The sequence below is a fragment of the Lutra lutra genome, chromosome 1, assembly GCF_902655055.1.
Source record: "Lutra lutra chromosome 1, mLutLut1.2, whole genome shotgun sequence".
Lineage (NCBI taxonomy): Eukaryota > Metazoa > Chordata > Mammalia > Carnivora > Mustelidae > Lutra > Lutra lutra.
Window position 1 is genome coordinate 112,028,231 of NC_062278.1, and position 16,878 is coordinate 112,045,108.

Below are 16,878 nucleotides of genomic sequence, written 5' to 3' on the forward strand. Positions count from 1 at the left end.
GGCAGCCAGCAAAGCGACATTTTTTGAAAAATCAGGCCAACAAAACAAACCTTTGGGTATTCACCATGGTGGGCATATCGTAAGCACTCATTTATTTTTGGCAGTTGAAATCTCTGAAAAGCACAGATTAGCTGGTCCGTTGCATTACAGGCTTCAGGTTACTGGCAAGTGGGCTGGCAAGGCTGTTGGTTACGAGTGGTAGGACACACAGATCATGTGAGAAAAGTTGCCTGAACAAATATCCCTTATTTCCAGAATAGAGGCAGTGGGAGCTGTGCTGACGAATTCCTGAAGTTGTGTATTAAATGAGATATCAGTGAAAATTCTTTTTTACATTTCCAAACATTAGTTGGTATCCATGTATCTTTTGGCAATATGTCTCTTTATGAGCCTCGGGGAGCTTTTTGGATCTGGAGAAAGCAACTGGGTCATAGGATGTTTTCAGTAAGAACTGCATAAATCTCTCCATAGAGAAGTAGTGTCCAAACTATGAACTCTTGTAGAGAGTTTATATTCTATTATTAAATTTAATAATAAACCTACTTGCTTATAAAGCGTCTAGTCTTTCCAAATACTTTAAAATATTTTGGCTCCTCATTAACTAGTACGAGTATATGGAACAGATCCTATGTTGGTTACCAGGCTATAAAAAATACACCTTCCATTTAGGGACTTCCTTTCAGTAAAGAAACCATCACGTTTGTGCTGCTAGAGACTATAGAAGAGTATCGGTAGGAGGATGATGGAGCCTAGACATCTTGTGTGTGTTGGAGGTAGGAGGGGTGGTGGCGGCTCTTGAACTTACTTTCTGGATTATTCTCCACTAAAAATGTCCCACCTGGCCTTGGCCTTTATTTACTGGTCAGCTGTGGGCATTCAGTAATGTCGGGGGTGAGAGGGGGAAATGCTGCTTCAGGAGCAGAGAAAGCTTTGTCCTGGGAGTAGCGTAGGAGCAGGGAGGAGTTGTCAAAGTTCAGATTAGAAAGATGTGATACCATCTTGGAGGTCTTTGCACATCAGGGGGCGGAGCTTGTGTTAATACTTTGAATATTAACTGGTTAACTGAAAGAAAGGTATATGGTGTCCAGGAGGCCGTTCCCTCTCACAGTTTCAATGTCTCTGTCTGTCAAATGAGGGTTGTGACTCTGATCTCCAATGTTCCATAGATCCTTGAATCATTTTATCATCAGTACCGATAACGGCAGTGGTTTTTCTAGTGGATGGACATTACTGTATGCTGGTTGCTAGGCATCCGTCGGTGAGTGAGCACATGTCTGTGACCTAGGGCTGGTGAAATAGTCATGTGTTGCTGATCTCAATATGATCTGGAAAACTCTTGAGAAGTAAGAGAAGATGCCATAAGGACAATCATCAGCTCATGAAACTCATGAGCAAAGGCCAGAAACTGGGAGTGAGCTTGGCCGATGTATTAGTTTTTTATTGTTCCTGTAACAACACCACAAACATGGTGATTAAAGCAACACATTTCTTTATTATCTTGAAGTTCTGTAGTTTAGAAGTCCAGGATATGTCTCCTCACCTGATATAAAGGTGTTAGCAGAAATGCATTCATATCTGGAGGTGTTAGAGGACACTTTACTTGGCTTTTCCAGCTTCCAGAGGTTGCCCATGTTCTCTGGCTCATGGCCTATTCCCCTCCAAAGGAAATTCCCCAGCCCTTCCAAAGACAGCACTGTTGCATCTCTCTGACCACAGCTGAGAAAGCTTCTCTGCTTTCAAGAAGTCATGTGATCAGACAACACCCACCTAGATAATCCCAGATAATCTCTGCATTTCAAGATCTTTAGCCTTAATCCCATCTGCAAAGTCCCTGTTGCTAAAGTAAAGGGTCATATTCCCAGGTTCTGGGAGTTAAGACTGTGGACACCTATGGGTGAACCATGATCCTGCCTTCTACAGTCTGTTTATGGGAATGTAAGTAACTGCACATTGTTTGCACATGGACAGTAAGGCTGTCAGTGAGAAGAGATAGAGTGGACAGACCATGAAGTGTGTTTTGTGCTTTATGTAAAGAATTCTGAAGTTACTCTGATGGCAGTAGGGAGCTATTCAGTTCTTCTTAGCACAGGGATATTTCATTTGTAATGAACTATTGAAGTGAGCAGCTCATGGTATGCAAAAACCCTTTGCGTATTTTTCTATGGGAAAATTAAATCTAAATTTTTTGACTCATCATACTGGGTTACAATGCAGATCTGCCATTCTCATCCCTTTTACCATGTTCTTTTCTACATGATCTCCTTACTTGGTTTTTCTGGAGCCGGTGGGAATGCTGTTCATGGTCTATGACTTGTTGGGTAAAAACCTCAGGAAGGTTTTCATTGGGCATGGGTGTTTCAGATTTTGGATTCGGGAACGTGGTCACAGCAGAAGGAGTTTAGGAGGACAAAGGGATTTCTGTCCCTTGGAAGACCAGCACAATGAATTTGTGCTTTCTGGAGCTGACAGAGCCTGAGTGTGGAGGGGAATAGCCTCTTCATATAGTCAGCACAGGTGTAACACTCTGTTTTCTCTAGGGTCCCCTAGGAGCAGATCTAGGATGTCTAATGAAAAAATTGGCACTGATTCCTTGTACCTTCAGTGTGTGAGTGGGCAGTTGACTTGTGTGCTTGTTTAAGAATGATTTGTAACACACAGGAGGAGCTGGTGAATAGAGGAAGCCCAGTAAATGGAAAGATTCTCCTGATAGAACTGGGAAATTGAGATTTTTTTGTTCAGGCAGTTCCAATTACACTGTTGTGTTGCAGAGGGAAACAGCTGAGCAGGACATTGGCTTGTAACACCACCAACGTGGAGTCAGCCTCCAAGGAGAGGGTTGTCAGAGCAATGTTTGATGCCTGAGCTTCTACCAAATGAATCACCTAGGGAAAGATAGAATCGAGGTGCTCACATTGTATCTGATCACAGAAATGTGAATGCAGAATAGCAAACTGGCTTTGATCTTCATGGGACTGCAGGCTGGTGAATTAAGAGGGGGTGTATTTTTAAAGGTCATCTCTGCTACTTGGGAGAAAACACATTTCACACACATGTGAGACTGCATATCAGGATGAGAAATGAGTCCATTTGAAGGAAAATTGTTTTCTTGACGTGAATGTTGTGTGTGTATGTGTGCGTGTGTGAGTTTAATGTGTGTATGCATGTGTGCGAATTTCATGTGTGTGCATGTATGCATGGGTGTTTCTGGAAGAATTAGCATCCTGAGTTGTTGTTACTTCTCTGTTGTAGTTGATAATATCTACGCCTACTGTGGTGCTTGGGGAGGAATAACCTTCTATCTCCCACTTTAGATGTCAGTGATGTGGCATAATTTTACAGAAAAGGCACACAACTTGAAATGTGACTTCTTTCCTCACTTGTAAGGAGAGTTGACAGCAGTGATTCTCGTCTGTGTAAACTCAGAAAGAGTGCCTTGTGAATGAGTGGTAGTTGAATTCATACCAATGCACATTAGCACTTGGGGTGAATCACTCTTTCTCTGGATGACGAGGAACATCTGTAGGGTTGAGGCTGCTTGTCTGAGGTCATGCAGTAGGTCAGCAGCCTGCAGGATTGGGGCCAGCATCACCTGACTCCCAGTTACACCGTAGGCCAGCCCAGCTGCCTCCCACGTTTGACAGTCTGTGACTCACAGTCCAGATCAATGGTGATGTATAATATTTTACTCTGATTCTAAATCCACAAGCCACTTTTAGAAGTGCTTACACTGCTGCAGTCCATTTCATGCTATTCTTACGGATTCTTCAAGAAGCTGAATCTAACTTCTAGAACCACCAGCAAGAGTGACCAGAGAAAGCACGTATTCAATACAACAGCCCCCCCCCCCCACTCCTTATCCATGGTTATGGTTCCTACAATTTCACTAACCTGTGGTCAGCCTGGGTCCAGAAGCTGATGATCTTCCTTCTGGCCTATTGTTAGGTTACTAGTGTCCCGGCATTCCATCACAATGCCTTGTGCCACTCAACTCACTTCAGTCATCACGTAGACATTTTATCCTCATACATCACAAGAAGAAGGTACAGCCCAATAAGGTATTTTGGGGGATAAAGAGAGACACCACCTTCCCATAACTTTTGGTACAGTATATTGTTATCATTGTTCTACTTTAATATTTGTTATTATTGCCAGTCTCTTACTGTGCTTCATTTATAAATTAAACTTTTTCATAGGTATGTGTGAATAGAAAAAACAATATGGTATATAGACTGTTCGGTATTATCCGTGGTTTCAGGCATCTACTGGGGGTCTTAGAATGTATCCCTCATGAATAAGGGGGCATTATTATATTATTATATTATTAATATGACAAATATTTTTTGAACCCCTGTTGAATGGCAGGCTCTCTTGTAGAAGGTGAAGGTGCTGCTTTGAATAAGAGAAAATTAAACAGTTCATATTCCTCTGGGGAGAGGAATAAGAAGCAGATAAACAAGTAAATGTAAAATCTGATGGAGTGAAGTGCTATAGAGAAAAAGTGAGATAAACAGGGGGAGGGAGTACTTTGGTAGGAGTGCGGGAACACTTGCTATTTGACATAGGATAGGTAGAGAAGGCCTGATGAGTGGGTGATATTTGAGCAGAAATCTGAAGTAGGTAAGGGAGTGAGCCCCGCAGATATTTGGGACAAAGGGAAGCATGTTCTGGGCAGAGGAGAGCACACATGTGGATGCCTTAGGAGAGGAGCAGGGCTGCCAGCTAGCCTGTTTCAGAAAAAGTAAAGTGGCCAAGGGTGGCTGGAGCTGAGTGACCTTAGGGAATGAGACAAGATGGGGTCAGGGACGTACTGGGCCCCTGCTCCTCACCCAGGAGCTCACAGGCTGTGGAAACACGTTGACTCTTATTCCCAGTGAGAGGGCGGCATTTGGCGTCACGCGATCAGCTGATCACTCTGGCAGCATTGTGAGTGGACAGTAGGCTCCAGTGATGATCCAAACTAGAAATGACATTTGGTTGGTAGGTACGGGGCAGTTGCTAATGGGAAATAGAACAAAAACCTTGTTTGTTGGGTTCTTGAAGCAAGTTTTTACATCTAAATGAACACTGGGCCAGGAGGACCATGGTCAGCAATAACCCCAGCAATGGGTGGTGGATTGTAATAGCTGTGTCTCTCGACAGAGTGAGATACCATGAGTAAGTATCCCTCCAATTCCTGTGCTTCCTGTCCCAGGTCAGGAAATGGCAACTGGTGTTGCTCGGCTTTCTCACGTGGCTGTAGTCTCAGTGGTAAAGGCAGTCTCTTCACCATCTCAGGTTGCTGGGTGAGGAGTTCCTACTGAGAAGGCTATAACCATACTTCCCAGCAACCTGTCCTTCCTCAGAGCACTGTGTAGCTTGTGCCCCTGTGACAGGACCTTGGCTAACATGACCACCTGAATAAGCATTAAGAATCAGGAAGGACCTTGGGGGAAGCCAGAGATTTTAGAAGTCTTATCTTATTGTTGCTCATGCCGTAATTGATTCAGGTGTGTAGAACCACACTCATGGTGTTCTGGTATTCTCCTGTCTGCCTGTCATGGTGCACTAAGCAGAACAACAGAGGACACGAGAAGAGCCCAATTTCAGTACTTCATGTCAGAAGTTACCAGAACGTGCAGAAAAGTGAACTCACTTGTACAAGATCCCACAATCCGATAAAGAACAGGTATTATCAGTATTCCTTTTTTTAAAGGATTTATTTATTTGTTTGACAGGGAGAGAGGGAGAGAGCGGAGATGGGGTGAGGCAGAGGGAGAGGGAGAGAAAAACTCGAAGCTCGATGTGGGGCTCAGTCTCATGACCCCGAGGTCATGACCTGAGCCAAAACCAAGAGATGCTTCACCAACTGTGCCACCCAAGTGCCCCATCAGTATTCTTTTTTAAAGTTTTTAGTTAAATTCCAGTTAGTTAACATTCAGTGTCATATTAGTTTCAGGTGTATATTTAGGGATTCAGCACTTCTGTACAAGACCCAGTGCTCATCATAACAAGTGTACTGCTTCATCCCCATCAATATTCTTCTTTTAAACAAGATTTATTTTATGTGAGAGAGAGAGAGAGAGAGAGAGAGAGGGAGCATGGGGGGGGGAGGGGCAGAGGGAGAAGGAGAGAGAATCTCAAGCACACGCCCCATTGAGCATGGAGTCCTTTGCAGGGCTGCATCTCAAGACCCTGAAATTGTGACCTGAACCAAAATCAAGATTCAAACATTTAACCACTGAACCACCCAGCTTCCCCCCCCCCCATTTAATATTCTTGATCAGAAAGCAAGCCAAGTGCATGTGTACACATGCTTGTTTACTCTCACATAGATTACTCAGACAAAATATTTTCTCCAGTCCTGGCCAGTAAGTTCCTTTTCTGCTTCTTAGTTCTTTTGTTCTCCTGTAGAAACACAAGCCCTTAAACAGACTCCTAATTTGGGGTAAACTATTATGTCCTAAACACACAAGGATGAAAAGCTGTATCTTCATACCTTATCTTTACACCTGACAGTGCTATAATTTAATGAGTTAATAATCTCTCCTACCGCACACATCTCCAATGGGCTCTATCATTTCTAGTTCTGGGTCTTCCGCTTCCTATAAAGACTGTACTATCTTCCTGCCACTCTTATCCTTGGAACTTGCATCCCTCCCCATTGGACTTGATGTACACATTTCTCCTGGCACTTGTCACGTTCTGTACTCTGTGACAGTGAAGGTCAGCTGCATATATTCCCCTTCTGATAAGATCGGAAACTTGTAAAGTGTGTGTGTGTGTGTGTGTGTGTGTGTATTGTCTCCATTTCTGAATTTTCCATTGTATTTAACACATTTGGACTTGGTATGGGTTAGGCACTCAGCGAATGTTTGCTGAACAAGTGAAGACAATTGGGGGGAAAAAATCAAACCTGCAACAATCTTTAAAACATTTCAGTGAACAGAGTTACCAGAACTGCTGTGCCACAGTTATTTTGACATTTTTACCTCCCACTTGCTGTTCTGAATAAAAGCAAAATAAAACCATAGGTTCTCCCAAATGTCAAAAATGAATTTGATGATCTAAAGTACACTGGGTCACACTGATTACATTTGATTAACTTTCTGTCTACTGAGAGACATGTGTATATGACTCTCCTTTTTCTCGGAGTATCAGTGCCTTTGTTCTGAATTCATGGGGAAAAAGAGGAGTTATTGATCAAACAGAGATCTTGACTTTGTCGCAAATGGGAGACAAGGAGGTATTATGAAGATTAGGAAACAAAATATCTGGATTCCAGTATGTGCTCTGCCTCTGTCTAGCTATGCGTCCTTCAACATGTCCCTGTCCGGGCCTTCGTCTCCCCAGATGTCACATGCAGGAGCTGAAGTATAATTTCCAATGCTCCTTCCAGCCCGGAATTCTAGGCTGGGACTGAGAAGTAATTCCTTCCGATGACATATGGCCCAACCTTCAGCTCTTAATTGGCCCACCATCATGATCACAATTACCTGATTATTCACACACTTTTGAATATATGAATTGCATAAAGCTGTTCAATGATGGTGAAAATTGAGTCCTAAATATTCTATCGGATGTATATGTAATGTAACCTATTCAAGATCTCATTAGAGTGTAAAATGATATGTGAAATACGCACCAGGCGAGAAAGACTTAGAACATTATGATAACGGAGTAATACAATTTGATTTTTATGCGTTAAGGATGATGGTATAATAAGAGCTTCAGTTATATGAAGGCTGGGGATGAAGTCTGTAGAGCTGTGTCTAGTAGGGAAAACCAGTGAGAATGTGCTGTTTTTATTCTTGTATGTCTGTGCTCACAGAATCAACTGTTTCACTCGGAACTAGGAAACAAAGCTGCTTATTATTAGCCTCTTGTTCGAGCCATTCTGACTCCTCACCCACTCCAGTTCAATTTATATTTATGCATATTTTATTATTCTTTTGCCATACCAGTGCCACAAAGAGAAGTGTTTGCACTTTGAAAAAGGTACCCAGCATCCCCTGATTTTGGAATCAGGAAAAATAATAACACTTACCTCATGCAAACTCACTTCAGAAAATGTGAGTGTAACACTGTTCCCCAAACCAATTTCTCCTTTGAATGCGCACGCAGCAGCTGCACTGACCACCCGAGCCCAGCACCTGAACCCCTTACCTGCTGGGCCAGGGCTGGTGTAGGCTTTATCTGGCCTGGGAGAATGAGCTCATGCTCACATTCGACTGTCTGGGACCTGGAGTCTCCATCTACCACTCAGTAGCTCTGTGAGTGCTAGAGGGATACTTCTCTACATCCTAATTTGCTCTTTGGTAAGAAAGGAATAAGTATGTTACATTATGACATGGCTAGAATTATGAGAGAGAATGCATAGATGGCCTTCAGCTCTGAGACTGGCCCTGAGTAGGGGCAGCTTTACTTCCCCCTCTGTAGGTGGCCTGGGGTGTCTTTCTTCACCTGGTTTTTCTCTGTGCTCTTTTCTCTGTGCTACCCCCAAAGGGTCTTCCATTGCTGTGATAAGGAGAGAAAGATAGCCTGCAGTCATCCCAGACAATCTCTTCCAGTTTAATGAGGCTGCAAATCACTACTCAACAATCTCTGTGGTGCTAGGTTGTCCATTTCTCTGAGTGTTTCTTAGGGCTTCTCTTGTTTCATAGTCTCCTTTGAATGGAATGTGGGATCCTGAAGACCTGGATTCCAGTCCTCTCAGAATTACCTGCTCGTTGACCAACAACAAGTTGTTTCCTTCTCTGTATTGAAATGACAGTCCTATCCGTTGGGTCTCTCTAGAGCTGCACAGAATGTCCACATTGATTCACTTACCCCTTAGTCTGTTGCATACTCAAGCACTGAGAGCATCCATTTCTGTTTGCTTCCTTCTCTGTGAGTCAAAGTTTATACATTCCTGCTGTTATCCCTGAAATAGTAAACAGGTAACATTTCTGAGCCTGGTGGACCTAGAGGCCCTTGGAAGGCTGATACTCTTTCTTGATAATGACATTTCAGGGCTTTCACTTAATATCTTAATATTTACAGAGTTTCTTCATTTAGTCATTAGTACTGAAATCTCATAATAAGTCCTGAAGATGGGGATACTTATGTACACTTTAGAGATGAGGAAACAGGCTGATAGATGAAATGATGTGCTCTGGGGGCATCTGGGTGCCTCATTGGTTAAGCATCTGACTCTTGATTTTGGTTCAGGTTGTGATCTCAGGGTTGTGAGATTGAGCCCCACTTCTGGTGCCTTGCTCAGCAGGGAGTGTGCTTGAGATTTTCTTTCTCCCTTTCCCTCCGCTCCTCCTCCCACTCGAGTGTGTGTGTGTGTGTGTGTGTGTGTGTGTGAGCACATGCAGTATCTCAAATAAAAAAGTAAATATTAAAAAAAGAAAAAGAAAGAAATGATGTGCTCTGGAGTCGTATAGCAAATGCAACATTGTCTAGATTTCACACAGCAGCCTTTTCTAGGTCTAATGCCCTGGCCTTTGTTCTGAATGTAAATGGGACTTCCAGCCTGAGTTAGGATGTCTGTGTGCTCTTTAGTCCCTAAGCAAATCTGTCTTTTCTTGCAGGAGAATGAAATGAGACTTGGAAGCATTTTCTTAAGCCTATAGGATCTGCATTTGCTTCCCTTTCTAATATATTCCCAACCTTAAATTCCTTCTTAAGCTCCAAGAGCATGTTACTCAGTGTAGGAATTCACTGTTGCCAATGGCTTCTTCAGAGCTTTAGTAGTGCACATTTTCTTCCACTGTGATGGGCAAGAGAGGTGTACTTGGTACCTGAATGTACAACATCTTGGACATTGTCTCAGGAAGCAGTCACGGTAAAAGAAAGTATGCTTGTTTTAATAAGCACCCTTGATTTTTTTTCCCTTCCTTTTAATGGAATGTCACCTATGCCTGCTATTACATTGAGCTTGTCAGTGCATGTCCCGGTCACTCCTCAAAAGTGTAAGGGAACTGCGTGCTGTAGACAGAGCACTGGACGAGTCAGAAGAGTGCATTACAAACCCACTTCTTCCACTACTTACTTGACTTTGGAAGACCACTTTACTTCTCTGAACATTAGCTGAGCTATTATGAAGGACCAGACTAGACCATTTCTCAGGTTCTTTTCAATTCCAGTGTTCGGAAAATTCCCTAGCAAGTCGATCTGCTTCCTAGTTACTGAGTGCTGACTATGTGCAATATAGTGAAAATGGGAGGGAGACAGCCACAAAAGGAAACTGTATGAGTAGTGATACAGCAGTTTGAAAGTGCACATTTTGGTGAGAATGGGGCATCCCTGCGAAGCTACAGTGCACGGCGGCGAACAGGGGGACACGAGACTATGTGGGAGGGCAGACTGGGCCTCCGCTGGAGGATTGCCGCAGTATGTAGCACGCATGTGCGCACGCACACACACACAGCCATACTCCTTTCGAGAGTCTCCCAACTGTTCTTTTGACTTCTGCAGGCAAACTGCCAGAATTAAGTAGCATCTGAGAAGGAATTACTTTAAAAAAAAAAAAAAAATGGGGCACATCAGGTGTACCAGAAACTTTGATCCCATTAGGAATGTCGTTTTGGCTTGTAAGAGTTTATCGCCCCTGTTGCCTATGACTTCCGGCAAGACGGGTATTTTTATATATTTTTTCTAGAATTGCTAAGAGCAAGCCCAGTTCCACTGTAGTTGGTGCTCAGTAGTAAATGCATGTTGCACCGAAGTGCTGCCTGCTTACCTTCCTGGGGAGGAAGACGGTAGTTTTTCTCATAGAGAAGAACTAGAGGCATTTTTTATTTTAAAGGAGCTACCAATAACAAAAACAAAAAACAAAAACAAAAAAAACCTTCAGTGGGAAAATTGACAGCCTGGATCTGTAATCTAAGTGACCTGACAATTAAAAGAACTTATTACTGTGTCAGCCTGCCAGATGGATCTCCTTGAAATGTAACGTGCAGTGCTTCTGAACACAATTCAAGTGCAGGCTTCCTTTTCTCCCCGCTTCATGTTTGTTGAGTTTGGGAAGGAAGCAGTTTTATTTGAACTAAACCCACTCATCTCAAGTGTGTTTAATGACAGCAGTATGTGACAGATAAAAAAAAATCCTATGGCCTCCTTTGATGTTTGTTTTAATTCCAGACCTTAGTGAAAGGAGACAGGATGAAGTGATGTGGTTCAAACGGACGAGTTTAAAGTGAATTATCTATTATCACAAACTTAGCTGTTTCTAGGGGAATTTAAGAGGTCAAATAATACAGACAATAATGGTGATTGTAGTTGAGATTTCTAGAGCACTTGGAGGCTCGTAGACTGGATTTGTGTTCATCTTATTGTACCTTCACATCGAGTCTATGCTGTGAGTTTGCTTGGCAAGAAACTGTTGTCCCAGTGTTACACACGCTGTTGAGTGAGTTGCCCCAAATCCTACTTTTGAAGTGACAGAACTGAGTCTCATTCTTGGTCCTTTTGATTTTAATCCAGTGATCCTGCCACTGATCAGTGCTGACCCACCAGTCACATATGTGTACATTGCGGGTGTCCTTTTCCTTAACTTTACCGAAATGTATATATATGTATATATGGAGTATGAGAATACATTCTCATCACAACCTATTCCAACAATCAGAAGCATATAGAATAGACCTTAAAAGCATTCCTTCACTACCCACTCTATTGATTACTGCTGTGTACTCGCCCCCAACTCCATATTTTTGTCATAATCAGTATCATCTGTTTGTCATGCATCTTTGCCATCTTTTAACAATACCTAAATACACATGGCTATGGGTATGATTCCATAGCTAACATTTATTTTAAACATGAATGTTACGATATTATCTCCAATTTGCTCTTTGTTTCTAGATCTTTTCAGAAAGGGTTTGCCATGTTGTTTTTAACACCTGTCCCTTACATCATAGTATGAGAGTACCATCATTTGCTTCTTCTGATAATGGGCATTAAAGGTTGGCATTTCTTTATTATAAATATTAAGAAGAGCTTCTTGCATGAATGTCTGTGTTTTTTGTGAATCTAGAATTAGACATTCAAAACTGGAATTGCTTGTTTTCTTAATTTTTTTAAAGATGTACTTATTAGAGAGCACAAGCAGGGGGGCAGAGGGACAAGCAGACTTCCAGCTAAGTGGGGAACCCTGTGTGGGGGGATTGATGCCAGGACCCTGAGGTCGTGACCTGAACCAAAGGCAGACACTTAACTGGCTGAGCCAATCCCGACACCCCATCTGCTTGTTTTTTTTTTTTTTTTGAGATTTATCAAAAGTTAGTTTTAACCACCATCCCCAAATGTTAGAGTCTTCATATTAACTCATATTATTGTCCTGAGCTTCCACTTTATTGCTTTGTGATGTGTTGTTCAGACCAATGCAGACACTTCTCGAAACAGAAACTTGTGGCCAGGAGAGTAAATGTTGGGGAGGTTATTTTCCATGGCTCTGCAGTTTGGACACAGGCTCTCGCCATGGAGGAAGAGTAAGGTATTCTCGTGACTCTTCTGTTTACTTAAAACAACCACACTCTTCACTCAGCTAGTATAAGGTATTTAATTCAATAAAGATGTCTACTGTAATTAAAAACCCAAATTGTACAATGTACTGCAAAGTACCTTTATCTTATTCTTTGTTAAGAAGCAAGTATTTTGCATAATCAGGCTTGAAAAATATATGATTCAACCTTCTGTACTGTTTATATGATCTAACTTATATGATCTAATATGATTAACTCCAGAGAGTTAATTCTACTCCCAAGCCTCCTGCCTCTTGCCGCCTTTCCTAGCTGCTTTGGACTAGAGATAATTAAAAGGGACTAAAACCTGAAAATGCGCATGGAGGAGAAGAGAGCTAATCTGAATGATTTGTTTGGTGTTATAAGATTGCAAGCAGACATGCAAAGTAAACTCTCTTTCACCTTGCTTCCATGTTCCTTTTCATTGTGTTAAAAGACTTTGTTATTTTTTAAACTATGATAATACCAGTATGGTAAGAATCATGATTGTCCAACTTCTTTTAAAATAAAAAGAGACAGTTCCTCGGGTCTGTTGTAGTTAGGATCTTTCAGGTTGCAGGAAGTCAAGATGGGCTCAGTGTTACCTCAGTTTACTTTACCATGTCAGCAGCCAGACAACCAAGCCACATGGAAACCTGGAAGATCACTGAGGACACAACAGTAGCCGATTTTGTCATCCCCTCAAAGTAAACCCCCAGTGTTTCCTTAAATAGTGGTCTCCATTCCTATGGCTTAGCGTCTCTCAGTTTTTCTTTCTGTTTCCTGTTGCTGTTTCTGTCAGTGGTGCCGTGTAGCCTTCTTCTGGATAGGACACCATGACATTCACTCCCTAATGTGACTTCTGCCTTCTGCCTCAGAGCTGCTTCCCGCTACCCTGTATATCTCTTGTTTCCACTCCTTTCTGCTTCTGCTGCCAAGGAGCTCTGCCTTGCCCTCAAATGTTTGAAACAATAAGGTCCATTATTGTAGCTGGTTCTTCTCCAGGACAAATTGGGAAGGCATTCTTCCTTCAGCATATCTTATGTTGCTGGTTTGGGTTCAGTCTCTTCATCTAATTAGTTGTGGCCAGAATTTCGAATTACCTATTACAAAGCTGTGGGAGATGTATTTCTTAAAAACAAACAAACAAACAATGTTTTGGAGCTTTTAACCTTAAACAGAACTGTGGATATGGTAGAGACTCAACCTTCTATGTCCTCCTCCATCACAATGGGTTCTTAAGTTAGTCAGGGTGTAGCATTCAAGTCCACCTGCTCCAGAAACTTCAAAGATAGAGATTCTGATTCTGACCTGGCTCTAACCAGCAGTAGAGTTGTTTTTTGTTTGTTTGTTTTGTTTTGTGTGTGTGTGTGTGTGTGTGTGTGTGTGTGTGTGCGTGTGTGTGTGTGAGTTTTGCTCTCATCTCTAGGCTTTTATCTTCTCAAGAAATTTGCTGGAAAAGAGGAAAAAGCTAGCTTTCGAGAAGAGAACTAACACTAACTTCCCACTACCTCCAAATCAAAGTGAGACCTGTGTACAGATGCGGAAGGGAGGGCTTGCGTGGGGTGGGAGCCATGGAAGATATTAGTGGGTGTGGAGAAGGGAGTGAACAAGGGAACGGGGTCCTGGAGGAGGTGGAAAGGATGGGAGTAAGAACACAAATGGGAAGAATCGCATAGTACAGAGATAGGGCATCTCTTTTTTTCTATTCCTGCATGGAGAAGAGTCCATTAACACAAACAGGTTGTTGAACAGAGTGTCACTAGAGGAGAAAATGTATGCTACGTAGCCTTGTTCTTCTCAAAAGAAGAAATGGCAGTTAGGTGTGCAGAAGAGGGTGCCTGAGGTTGTGTGAAGCCAAGGAAATGGAGATGGACCCTTTGGGATGTCCCCTAAATGGATTCGTGCAAAGGTGTGGTGCTACACTGAAGTCCTCTGGAAATTTGATGAACAGGTCTGCTCACATTTCTTGGCTTTTTCAAGAATGCATACAACTGCAGAGGCACCAAAAACCAACAGGGTAATGAGTGACTTAGAGATAAAGGTCAGCTGAAAGGCTGGGTGAGCATTCACAAGGGACACAGTAAACAGTGCCCCTCCTTTCTATCCTTGCTCAGAAGCCATTGAGAAAGAGAGGAGGCAGACAGATGGAAACCAAACTGTCAGTCTTGGGACTGATAAAACCACCTTGGCTGACTTCATGAGCTTTAGGTCAAGAGAAATTACTGTTTCCCCTCCGAACAGACAGATTTGCCCTCCTGATAGTGGTCAGCACAGGTCCCCTGCGGGCTTCTCCTGAGGTGACTGCTTCATGCCCAGACAGTATGGAGTCTGAAAAAGCAGAGAAAACCACGCTCTTGCAGGCAGCTGTTCTGAGTGGATCTTGGAAGAGGCCAAACCATACATGCCCTGTTGCTGTCCTCAAAGTCAGCAGTCCGTTAAGTCAGTGCACTGACTCCTCAGCAAACTTATCATCAGGAGGAGAATGTGTGAGGCATAGACATGTTGTGAATGTTTCTCCACAGAAGGTCCCTCCCCATGACATCAGGGAGTGGATCTCTCCCCTGCATTTAATGACAGCAACCCTTGAGGTAGTGATTTGTGGGCCTACCTCCAGCCTGGTATAGGGTTGGAGGGGGACCAAATAGGACTTCAGAGATTACAGGTAAAGATGAAATGAGTCGATGTCTTATAGAGGCAAAGAGACTCCAGCTGGCTTAAGGCAAATGACTAAAAGAACATATTCTGAGCTAGCATGGCGATAGGGTGGAGGGGAGGTCTGGAATGTCACTGGGCAGTGGGGATCGCTGAGTGGACATGCATGGTCAGGGGTTAGGATGTCAGTGTGAACTGAGTATCGGAGATGGGATTTCTCCCCCGATGTTTCCAAGTTAAAAAATTCTGTAATGTAGAGACTTGTTCTTCTCATTTTCCTACTGCCTTTTCCTTGGCTCCAGACCCACGTTCCCCCAGTACTAAGTTTTCACTGTAGTTTCAGAAGAATAACAAATCCACTTTACTTTTGGGTGCACTCTCATCTGGTTTGGGTTAACTGAAGGAAAGCGTGGACCCTCCGATTACTCCTAACATTTAGATTTATATGAATGCTCACGTGGCCTTGCCTCCAATGTCAGTTCATATCACAACTGTGCTCCCTTATCTGCAGTAGGATGTGCCTTCCGTGACAGATTTTAAAGTGATTTTGTAAAATCATCATGTTGGTTGCTCCAGACATTAAGAGGAATGCTTTGTGATATGTGGTCGCAGCAAGTACCATGGAAAATATCCCATAAGAGACCATTAATGAAGGAAATTACTGTTGTCAGTAAAGATTTATATTTCAAGTAATGTTCACATTTTTTTAAAAAGATTTAATTTATTTATTTGACAGAGATCACAAGTAGGCAGAGAGGCAGGCAGAGAGAGAGGAAGGGAAGCAGGCTCCCTGCTGAGCAGAGAGCCCTATGCGGGGCTCGATCCCACAACCCTGGGATCATGACCTGAGCGGAAGGCAGAGGCTTTAACCCACTGAGCGACCCAGGTGCCGCCATCATCTTGATAACTCTTTAAGGTATATAAGAACAACTTTTTGTATTTGCCTTTTTTTTTTTTTTTTTTTTTACAGATTATAAAACAGCCAAAGAGATTTTTTTTTTTTTTTTTTTCCAAAGAGATTTTGTTAAAGCTCGTGTGGTAAAATCCTTGCAGGAGAAACTGGCTCCCTTGATGCTTCTACGTTGTTTATACCATCATGATGAAATGTCAGGTTCCTCACAGATGCCCCTTCATACACAAACGCACCTATGTGTATAGGGCAAGTAAGCTCCTGTCCAAGAAAGCATTGCTTCAAATGCCAACATCCCTTAAAAGGGATGAATTAGAAATATATATATATTCATCATGCTTTATGAACTTCTGATAAACAGAATTAACACAGCAATGAGCCCATTAGAAAGCAGCTGTGGGACATTATTAGAGCTTTTAAAAGGTTTTATTCTGTTTGTCCATTCAAAGCTAATATTTCTAATAGTTTTCTTAAAACCCTGAATAGTATTTTTATTTGTTTATAAATGTGGTGTCAAATCCATATTGTGTCTCAGGCACCGTGGAGAAAGAATTTGAAGAACCAAATAGGATAAAACACATTTAATATTAAAATAACTGAAAGCACTCAATATTTGATGACTCAGAAGAGACTTTTATTATGCCTCAAGGTTATTTTTATTAACATTTATTATTGGAAAACTAATGGATGTTCCTTCTCACAAACTTCCAGACTTTTCATATATGGACAAACTATTGGCCAGAATATGCAAGTCATTTCTACCTGCTACTAAGAGGTGGTGTGGGTGGGTGCTTATATACTGACATGCAGGATTTAGAGACAAAGCAATTTTGGAACAGTTCTTAA

The 16,878-nt window shown here is 42.3% G+C and overlaps 1 protein-coding gene across 14 annotated transcripts in view; it reads left to right on the forward strand.

Moving 5' to 3' along the window:
- The window catches only part of LPP (LIM domain containing preferred translocation partner in lipoma), a 665,377-nt gene that overhangs the window by 350,018 nt on the left and 298,481 nt on the right, over positions 1-16,878 (forward strand). Inside the window, exon 1 of one of the 14 annotated variants that reach the window (XM_047732779.1) lies at positions 3,918-4,040. The exons of 10 other annotated variants lie outside the window; for them this stretch is intronic. The gene's annotated coding sequence lies outside the window, so the exon portion shown is untranslated. Of the gene's footprint in view, positions 1-3,917; positions 4,041-4,080; positions 4,101-5,057; positions 5,155-5,561; positions 5,666-16,878 lie in introns of those variants that run through there. 3 more of the 14 variants (XM_047732797.1, XM_047732795.1, XM_047732790.1) reach the window with 3 other exon arrangements.